Below are 9,037 nucleotides of genomic sequence, written 5' to 3' on the forward strand. Positions count from 1 at the left end.
AGCATCACACCAGCAGCTGGCCCCTGCTTCATGCTCACACACACACACACACACACACACACACAAAAAATGCACAGGAGAAAAACAACAGTAAAGGAACAGGTTATGAAATTAAGAATAGGGGCAGAAGGATTCACTACAAACGACAAGGAAGTGTGTGAGGAACTGAATAAGAAATTCCAGGAGGTCTTCACCTTAGAGCAAGGAGAAATTCCAGAGATAAAAGAGGGAATAATAAACCAGGAACCACTGGAAGAGTTTGAGATTACCAGCGGGGAATCTCTGGGGAAGTTAGGAAGTGTTTACTAGAGTTGGATGTGACAAAGGCTATAGACCCAGATGGAATCTCCCCTTGGATACTAAAGGAAGGAGCAGAAGAACTGTGGTTGCCACTCTCCATAGTGTATAACAAATCACTGGCAACAGGGGAACTGCCAGAAATTTGGAAAGCAGCTAACGTAGTCCCGATATACAAGAAAGGGGATAGACAGGAGGCACTGAATTACAGGCCAGTGTCCCTAACTTGCATACCATGCAAGCTGATGGAGAAGATTGTGCGAAGAAAGCTAGTGGAACATCTGGAGCGAAGGAACTTTGTAACACAGCATCAACATGGGTTCAGGGATGGCAGGTCCTGCCTCACAGGGTTACTTGAATTCTACGACCAGGCAACAAAAATCAGGCAAGAAAGAGAAAGGTGGGAAGACTGCATATTTTTAGATTGTCATAAAACCTTTGATACAGTACCACACAAGAGGCTAGTGAAAAAGGTGGAGATGCAGGCTGGAGTGAAAGGGAAGGTACTCCGGTGGATACAGGAGTACCTAAGCAACAGGAGACAACGGGTCAAGGTGAGGGGTGAGGTCTCAGATTGGCGAGACGTTACAAGTGGAGTCCCGCAGGGGTCAGTCCTTGGACCTATACTGTTTCTGGTATATGTAAATGATCTCCCAGAGGGTATAGATTCGTTTCTCTCAATGTTTGCTGATGATGCAAAAATTATGAGGAGGACTGAAACAGAGGATGATAGTAGGAGGCTACAAGATGACCTAGACAGACTGAGTGAATGGTCCAACAAATGGCTGTTGAAGTTCAACCCGAGTAAATGCAAAGTAATGAAACTAGGCGGTGGAAACAGGAGGCCAGACACAGGATACAGAATAGGAGTTGAAGTACTTAATGACACGGACAGAGAGAAAGATCTAGGAGTTGATATCACACCAAACCTGTCTCCTGAAGCCCACATAAAAAGAATAACGTCTGCGGCATATGCGAGGCTGGCTAACATCAGAACAGCATTCAGGAACCTGTGTAAGGAATCATTCAGAATCTTGTACACCACATATGTAAGACCAATCCTGGAGTATGCGGCCCCAGCATGGAGCCCGTATCTTGTCAAGCACAAGACGAAGCTGAAAAAAGTTCAAAGATATGCCATTAGACTAGTCCCAGAACTAAGAGGCATGAGTTACGAGGAAAGGCTGCGGAAAATGCACCTTACGACACTGGAAGACAGAAGAGTAAGGGGAGACATGATCATAACCTACAAAATCCTCAGGGGAATCGACCGGGCAGACAAGGATAAACTATTCAACAATGGTGGTACGTGAACAAGGGGACACAGGTGGAAACTGAGTACCCACATGAGCCACAGAGACGTTAGAAGGAACTTTTTCAGTGTCAGAGTAGTTAATGGATGGAATGCATTAGACAGTGATGTGGTGGAGGCTGACTCCATACACAGTTTTAAATGTAGATATGATAGAGCCCAGTAGGCTCAGGAATCTGTACACACACCAGTTGATTGACAGTTGAGAGGCGGGACCAAAGAGCCAAAGCTCAACCCCCGCAAGCACAAATAGGTGAGTACAAATAGGTGAGTACACACTCACACACACACACAGGTGAGTACAAATAGGTGATATCCCAGTTAACACAGTTTGACGGCGAGACGAGACCTGACCCATCACTGTAACAACACTATCCACGCAAAAGACACTATGCAATACCCAGACGCCACGTACGTCGACGCCGAAACTGTGCAGCACTGCTTCCACCTCTCATTACTACGCAAGGAATACTACGACCCCGAGTACAATAAGATCTACCCCGACGGACAGCCGGAACTCTACGACCACCCCGACTACGACGACCCGGTCGACGGCACGACGACGAAGAAACACCGAATTAAGCCGAAGATGACAGATGCAACGCGACGCACCGATCCATAAGCCACCTGCCTGAAGAGCCAAGCCTCCTGCAGGACATACACTGAGAGCGACCATGACGACAACTACGGGCTCACCATAGCCCGTGCTACTTGGAACTTTTTGTATCAAGTAGTGAATCTTAAACAACAACAACAAGAACATGAAGATCCCATGCGTACACAAATCTACAGTATCAGCTCCTGATACTGGTAATACCTGATTAATTGATTGATAAATATTAAGCCACCCCAAAGGTGGCATGGGCATGAATAGCCCGTAAGTGGAGAGCCTTTGGAGCCATTACCAGTACCAATAGCTGATGGTATTGCCTCCAAACACCCTCCACTGACATGCTATTCATACCCGTGCCGCCTCTTGGGTGGCTTACTCTCTATCACTCAATCAATCGGTTTTCGCTGATGAGAAGTTGTAGCGCATTCAGGTACCTGCAAGTTAGTGATGTCATCAACACACCAACAACAGTCTGGTTTACCCGACACCGACACCTAGATGTCGTGTTTTAGCTCCATAACAATAAGGACCAAGTCCTCAATAGTACCCACGTAAAAGTCTACAAATATTACACCCACGGTCGGGGGGCCTGGTCGAGGACCGGGCCGCGAGGACGTTGAGCCCCGAAATCATTGCAAGGTAACGGTGACATCATCTAAGTAGGCCTTCTGGGACGTCAAGAACTGTGTAATATAAAAGAAAATATTTAGATCGGCAGTCAGAGCATTCAAAATAAACATCTGTCATCAACTGAAGACAAACGTGAAAGAAACCCCCAATTAGCCTATAGCGCAGTAGTCTACACAATGAAAACGTCCCGGGTTTCATTCTCACTGGATGAGAGGGACATTTTGGTACGTTTCCTTCCAGATGATGCCTCTGTTCACCTCGCAGTAAACTGGCTCCAGAGTGTCAGGCTACTGTTGTGACCTGCACACCCCTCCCTGACCCCGGGAGGGTCAGTCGTTGACCTACGCCAAGGGGTGGCGGAGGGGGGGGGGAGAATGGGAAAGGGACGTCAATAAGCCTAAGAGGCTTCCTGTCCCAGAGAATGAAAAGTCATCTGCTGGCACACATGCGCGAATAGCAACTCAATGTTTACTTCTGTCGGGTGACAGAAGAACCTGCTATCCACGGCTGACCAGGATGCAGCCCACAACAGTCGCCTAACTCCAGGATACCTATTTACTGCCAGGTGAAGAGAGGTGGACAGAAACGCCACATCCTGGCCGAACTCGAACCCAGGATAGTGGACTGTGGCATGGTAGCCTTCCACCACATCCACAGTTCTCAGTGTAAGTGTAGGGCGGCCAGTGATACCTGAGTGGTCACTGGTGTAAAGTGCACCCCGGCCCCCTCCTGGTAAAACTTGCCCCCCTGGGTAAGACGTGCCCCCCCCCTGGGTAAGACGTGCCCCCCCTGGGTAAGACGTGCCCCCCCCCTGGGTAAGACGTGCCCCCCCCCTGGGTAAGACGTGCCCCCCCCCCCTGGGTAAGACGTGCCCCCCCCTGGGTAAGACGTGCCCCCCCCTGGGTAAGACGTGCCCCCCCCTGGGTAAGACGTGCCCCCCCCTGGGTAAGACGTGCCCCCCCCTGGGTAAGACGTGCCCCCCCTGGGTAGAACGTGCCCCCCCCCTGGGTAAGACGTGCCCCCCCCCCTGGGTAAGACGTGCCCCCCCCTGGGTAAGACGTGCCCCCCCCTGGGTAAGACGTGCCCCCCCCCTGGGTAAGACGTGCCCCCCCCCCTGGGTAAGACGTGCCCCCCCCCTGGGTAAGACGTGCCCCCCCCCCTGGGTAAGACGTGCCCCCCCTGGGTAAGACGTGCCCCCCCCTGGGTAAGACGTGCCCCCCCCCTGGGTAAGACGTGCCCCCCCCCCCCTGGGTAAGACGTGCCCCCCCCCCCTGGGTAAGACGTACCCCCCCCCTGGGTAAGACGTGCCCCCCCCCCCCCTGGGTAAGACGTGCCCCCCCCCCTGGGTAAGACGTGCCCCCCCTGGGTAAGACGTGCCCCCCCTGGGTAAGACGTGCCCCCCCCCCTGGGTAAGACGTGCCCCCCCCCTGGGTAAGACGTGCCCCCCCTGGGTAAGACGTGCCCCCCCCTGGGTAAGACGTGCCCCCCCCCTGGGTAGAACGTGCCCCCCCCCCCTGGGTAAGACGTGCCCCCCCCCTGGGTAAGACGTGCCCCCCCCCTGGGTAAGACGTGCCCCCCCCTGGGTAAGACGTGCCCCCCCCTGGGTAAGACGTGCCCCCCCCCCTGGGTAAGACGTGCCCCCCCCCTGGGTAAGACGTGCCCCCCCCCTGGGTAAGACGTGCCCCCCCCCTGGGTAAGACGTGCCCCCCCCCTGGGTAGAACGTGCCCCCCCCCTGGGTAGAACGTGCCCCCCCCTGGGTAAGACGTGCCCCCCCCCTGGGTAAGACGTGCCCCCCCCCTGGGTAAGACGTGCCCCCCCCCCTGGGTAAGACGTGCCCCCCCCCTGGGTAAGACGTGCCCCCCCCCTGGGTAAGACGTGCCCCCCCCTGGGTAAGACGTGCCCCCCCCCCTGGGTAAGACGTGCCCCCCCCTGGGTAAGACGTGCCCCCCCCTGGGTAAGACGTGCCCCCCCCCCTGGGTAAGACGTGCCCCCCCCTGGGTAAGACGTGCCCCCCCCTGGGTAAGACGTGCCCCCCCCTGGGTAAGACGTGCCCCCCCCTGGGTAAGACGTGCCCCCCCCCTGGGTAAGACGTGCCCCCCCCCTGGGTAAGACGTGCCCCCCCCCCCCTGGGTAAGACGTGCCCCCCCCTGGGTAAGACGTGCCCCCCCCCTGGGTAAGACGTGCCCCCCCCTGGGTAAGACGTGCCCCCCCCCTGGGTAAGACGTGCCCCCCCCCTGGGTAAGACGTGCCCCCCCCCCTGGGTAGAACGTGCCAGCCCCCCCTGGGTAGAACGTGCCCCCCCCTGGGTAAGACGTGCCCCCCCCTGGGTAAGACGTGCCCCCCCCCCTGGGTAAGACGTGCCCCCCCCCCCCTGGGTAAGACGTGCCCCCCCCCCCTGGGTAAGACGTGCCCCCCCCCTGGGTAAGACGTGCCCCCCCCCCTGGGTAAGACGTGCCCCCCCCCCTGGGTAAGACGTGCCCCCCCCCCTGGGTAAGACGTGCCCCCCCCCCTGGGTAAGACGTGCCCCCCCCCCCTGGGTAAGACGTGCCCCCCCCTGGGTAAGACGTGCCCCCCCCTGGGTAAGACGTGCCCCCCCCCCCTGGGTAAGACGTGCCCCCCCCCCCTGGGTAAGACGTGCCCCCCCCCTGGGTAAGACGTGCCCCCCCCCTGGGTAAGACGTGCCCCCCCCCTGGGTAAGACGTGCCCCCCCCCTGGGTAAGACGTGCCCCCCCCCCTGGGTAAGACGTGCCCCCCCCCTGGGTAAGACGTGCCCCCCCCCCCCTGGGTAAGACGTGCCCCCCCCCCTGGGTAAGACGTGCCCCCCCCCCTGGGTAAGACGTGCCCCCCCCCCCCTGGGTAAGACGTGCCCCCCCCCTGGGTAAGACGTGCCCCCCCCCTGGGTAAGACGTGCCCCCCCCCCCCCTGGGTAAGACGTGCCCCCCCCTGGGTAAGACGTGCCCCCCCCCCCCCTGGGTAAGACGTGCCCCCCCCCTGGGTAAGACGTGCCCCCCCCACCACCTCCCGGTGAGAGGGCACGCCTTCCTCACCCGTGACAATCCACCTTTTTCAGCGAGTGTCAAGTAGCCTTTGTCCATGGAGGCGGCGTTGCCAGGACCAGCCGTGATGGCCAGCCGTCTCCTGCAAACTTTTTTGTACACGGTCGTTATGTCACGGTCGAGTGGCGCCACGGTCGCCGGGGTTATGTCCACGGCTTGTTACTGCGCCGACCTTGCCAACATGAGTCCACCCCTCGGCACATTTTTTTGGGGGGTATAAAAATGCACTCCTGATATACCGACCAGTCTCTTATGAGCCCTTGTCTAGCTACCGCTGCTTCGGATATTCTACAGGCTCGGTAATATACATTTATGGTGAACTAGTGCCAGTGGACACTAGTTCTACTAGTGCCTACAACTAGTGCCAGTTTTCACGTGCCTCGAGGGATACAGCTTGTGCACTCTCTACAGTCGACAAAATTCCGATACTTGTTAAGGCATTTGGATAACATGTCATTCCGGATCATATATATGTTTTGATCATTAGAGACAAGAGTTTTTTCCCTAAAGCACTGAACTTTTTCACGCATTCAATGCAGGCGATAAGTCACAATAACGTGGCTGAAGTATGTTGACCAGACCACACACTAGAAGTTGAAGGGACGACGACGTTTCGGTCCGTCCTGGACCATTCTCAAGTCGATTGTCAATAGTTACGCATTCAATTCCATAGCCACGTCTGGTAAGTGAATAGTTAGGCTGACAAGGGTTACATCTGGTTAGGGGTAGTTCAGCAGGTGGTTCAAACTACCAGATGGGCGTGATGTCGAGCCTGAGCCAAGCAGTAGTCTGATGATCTTACAAGACGACACACAGACGTGTGGCTCCGCCACCATAACAACCACTGTAATGATAGATGCAATAACCAGATTTCACTGTCTCAAGTTTATTTGGTGTTGTTGCAGTTGTGAACACGTTACTGTCCTCAGACTGTGACCCGAGGTGGCACTCGACTGTGACCCGAGGTGGCACTCGACCGTGACCCGAGGTGGCACTCGACCGTGACCCGAGGTGACACCCGACTGTGACCCGAGGTGGCACCCGACTGTGACCCGAGGTGGCACCCGACCGTGACCCGAGGTGTCACTCGACCGTGACCCGAGGTGTCACTCGACCGTGACCCGAGGTGTCACTCGACCGTGACCCGAGGTGGCACCCGACCGTGACCCGAGGTGTCACTCGACCGTGACCCGAGGTGGCACTCGACCGTGACCCGAGGTGGCACTCGACCGTGACCCGAGGTGTCACTCGACCGTGACCCGAGGTGTCACTCGACCGTGACCCGAGGTGTCACTCGACCGTGACCCGAGGTGGCACCCGACCGTGACCCGAGGTGTCACTCGACCGTGACCCGAGGTGTCACTCGACCGTGACCCGAGGTGGCACTCGACCGTGACCCGAGGTGTCACTCGACCGTGACCCGAGGTGTCACTCGACCGTGACCCGAGGTGTCACTCGACCGTGACCCGAGGTGTCACTCGACCGTGACCCGAGGTGGCACTCGACCGTGACCCGAGGTGGCACTCGACCGTGACCCGAGGTGGCACTCGACTGTGACCCGAGGTGGCACTCGACTGTGACCCGAGGTGGCACTCGACCGTGACCCGAGGTGGCACTCGACCGTGACCCGAGGTGGCACTCGACTGTGACCCGAGGTGGCACTCGACTGTGACCCGAGGTGGCACTCGACTGTGACCAGAGGTGGCACTCGACTGTGACCAGAGGTGGCACTCGACCGTGACCCGAGGTGGCACTGCTCTAGACGACCAGCAGACGCAGTAAACTGTTAACAGTTAATTTAGTTCATTTATTATGCACCCCATACCCATCCTGTGGGTATGGGGTGCATATGGTAGTGGAAAGGGTTACAGAGGCACATAATGGGCTCAGGGACTGAACCCTACAATTCCTTTAGCTAGGCTAGTTACAATCTTAATGAGCAGTTACAAAATTCAATAGACATCGTTAAGACAAAGCCAATTTCATTCACTATAACCATAATATATTCCTACACGTGTCGCCTCGCGTGTATCAACACATTTCCTTCTTCAAGGTCTGCTGGGCCACAAGTCCCCGAGCTTTTGAGTAACCATTGACGAAACCTATACATCTCTCTTTAATCATGGCAGCTTTATTTAGATTTATTAAACAGGTTATGAGCTTCCAAGCACTACGAGGTTTTCTATAACACTTACCTTCAGCTGTGAAGTTCCAAGCTCGTTAACTCTTCAGTAAATGTAAACAACATCGCCATGATTAACGAAAGATGAAGAGGTTTCGTTAGTGGTTGAGTAAATGCTGGCTGACGCCCGGCCCAGACCAGGAGTCACATCAGGAATGGCTTTGACACTTTCAAAATGTGACCTTAAACTCTCTCAAGAGCTTTTAAAACACCTGTTAACGCTCTGTAGTGAAGCTTGACTCTCCTAGGAATATAATGTGTAAGACTTTAGGTGTTGGAAGGCACCTACACCCACTCTACACCTGCACTACACCTGCACCACACCCACCCTACACCTGAACCACCCCCACACCTGCACCACACCCACCCTACACCACCCCCACACCTGCACCACCCCCACACCTGCACCACACCCACCCTACACCTGCACCACCCCACACCTGCACCACAGTGCTCAGTCAAGCCCTGCACAGACAACGTCAGTTCTAACTCTTGAAAACAAAGAAACCCAACCTGACCGTGGCACAGTGCCAGCCTCCGCAGGACCGGAAGTTACTCAGTCAGGCGTCTGTCAGCCTCCCAGGGGGGAGGGGGTCGAACCCAGCGTGCCACGAGTCGACCTCTTCACCTTACACCAACACGTGTTATCATCCTCCCTATTTTCCCAACATCGTAAATCATATGAACTCTTCCCGTTCAGTGAATGAGTTTTAGTGAATAACAGGATGGTTGTGTCTGTTGACTGGACGTGGCGGCGTGTTTTGTTACCTAGTATATACCTAGTATATACCTAGTATTCCTAGTTCCTCGGTATACCTCGGTATGCCTCGGTATATCTAGCTCCCTATCGGTGTGCCTGCTTCTCTCCCTGCTTCCAGTTATGATTGTCTGCTGTTCTTCTGGTCTACAACCTTCCTGCTATGCATGCAGACCTCTCAACACCTCT

This window comes from Procambarus clarkii, chromosome 22, assembly GCF_040958095.1.
Source record: "Procambarus clarkii isolate CNS0578487 chromosome 22, FALCON_Pclarkii_2.0, whole genome shotgun sequence".
Classification (NCBI taxonomy): domain Eukaryota; kingdom Metazoa; phylum Arthropoda; class Malacostraca; order Decapoda; family Cambaridae; genus Procambarus; species Procambarus clarkii.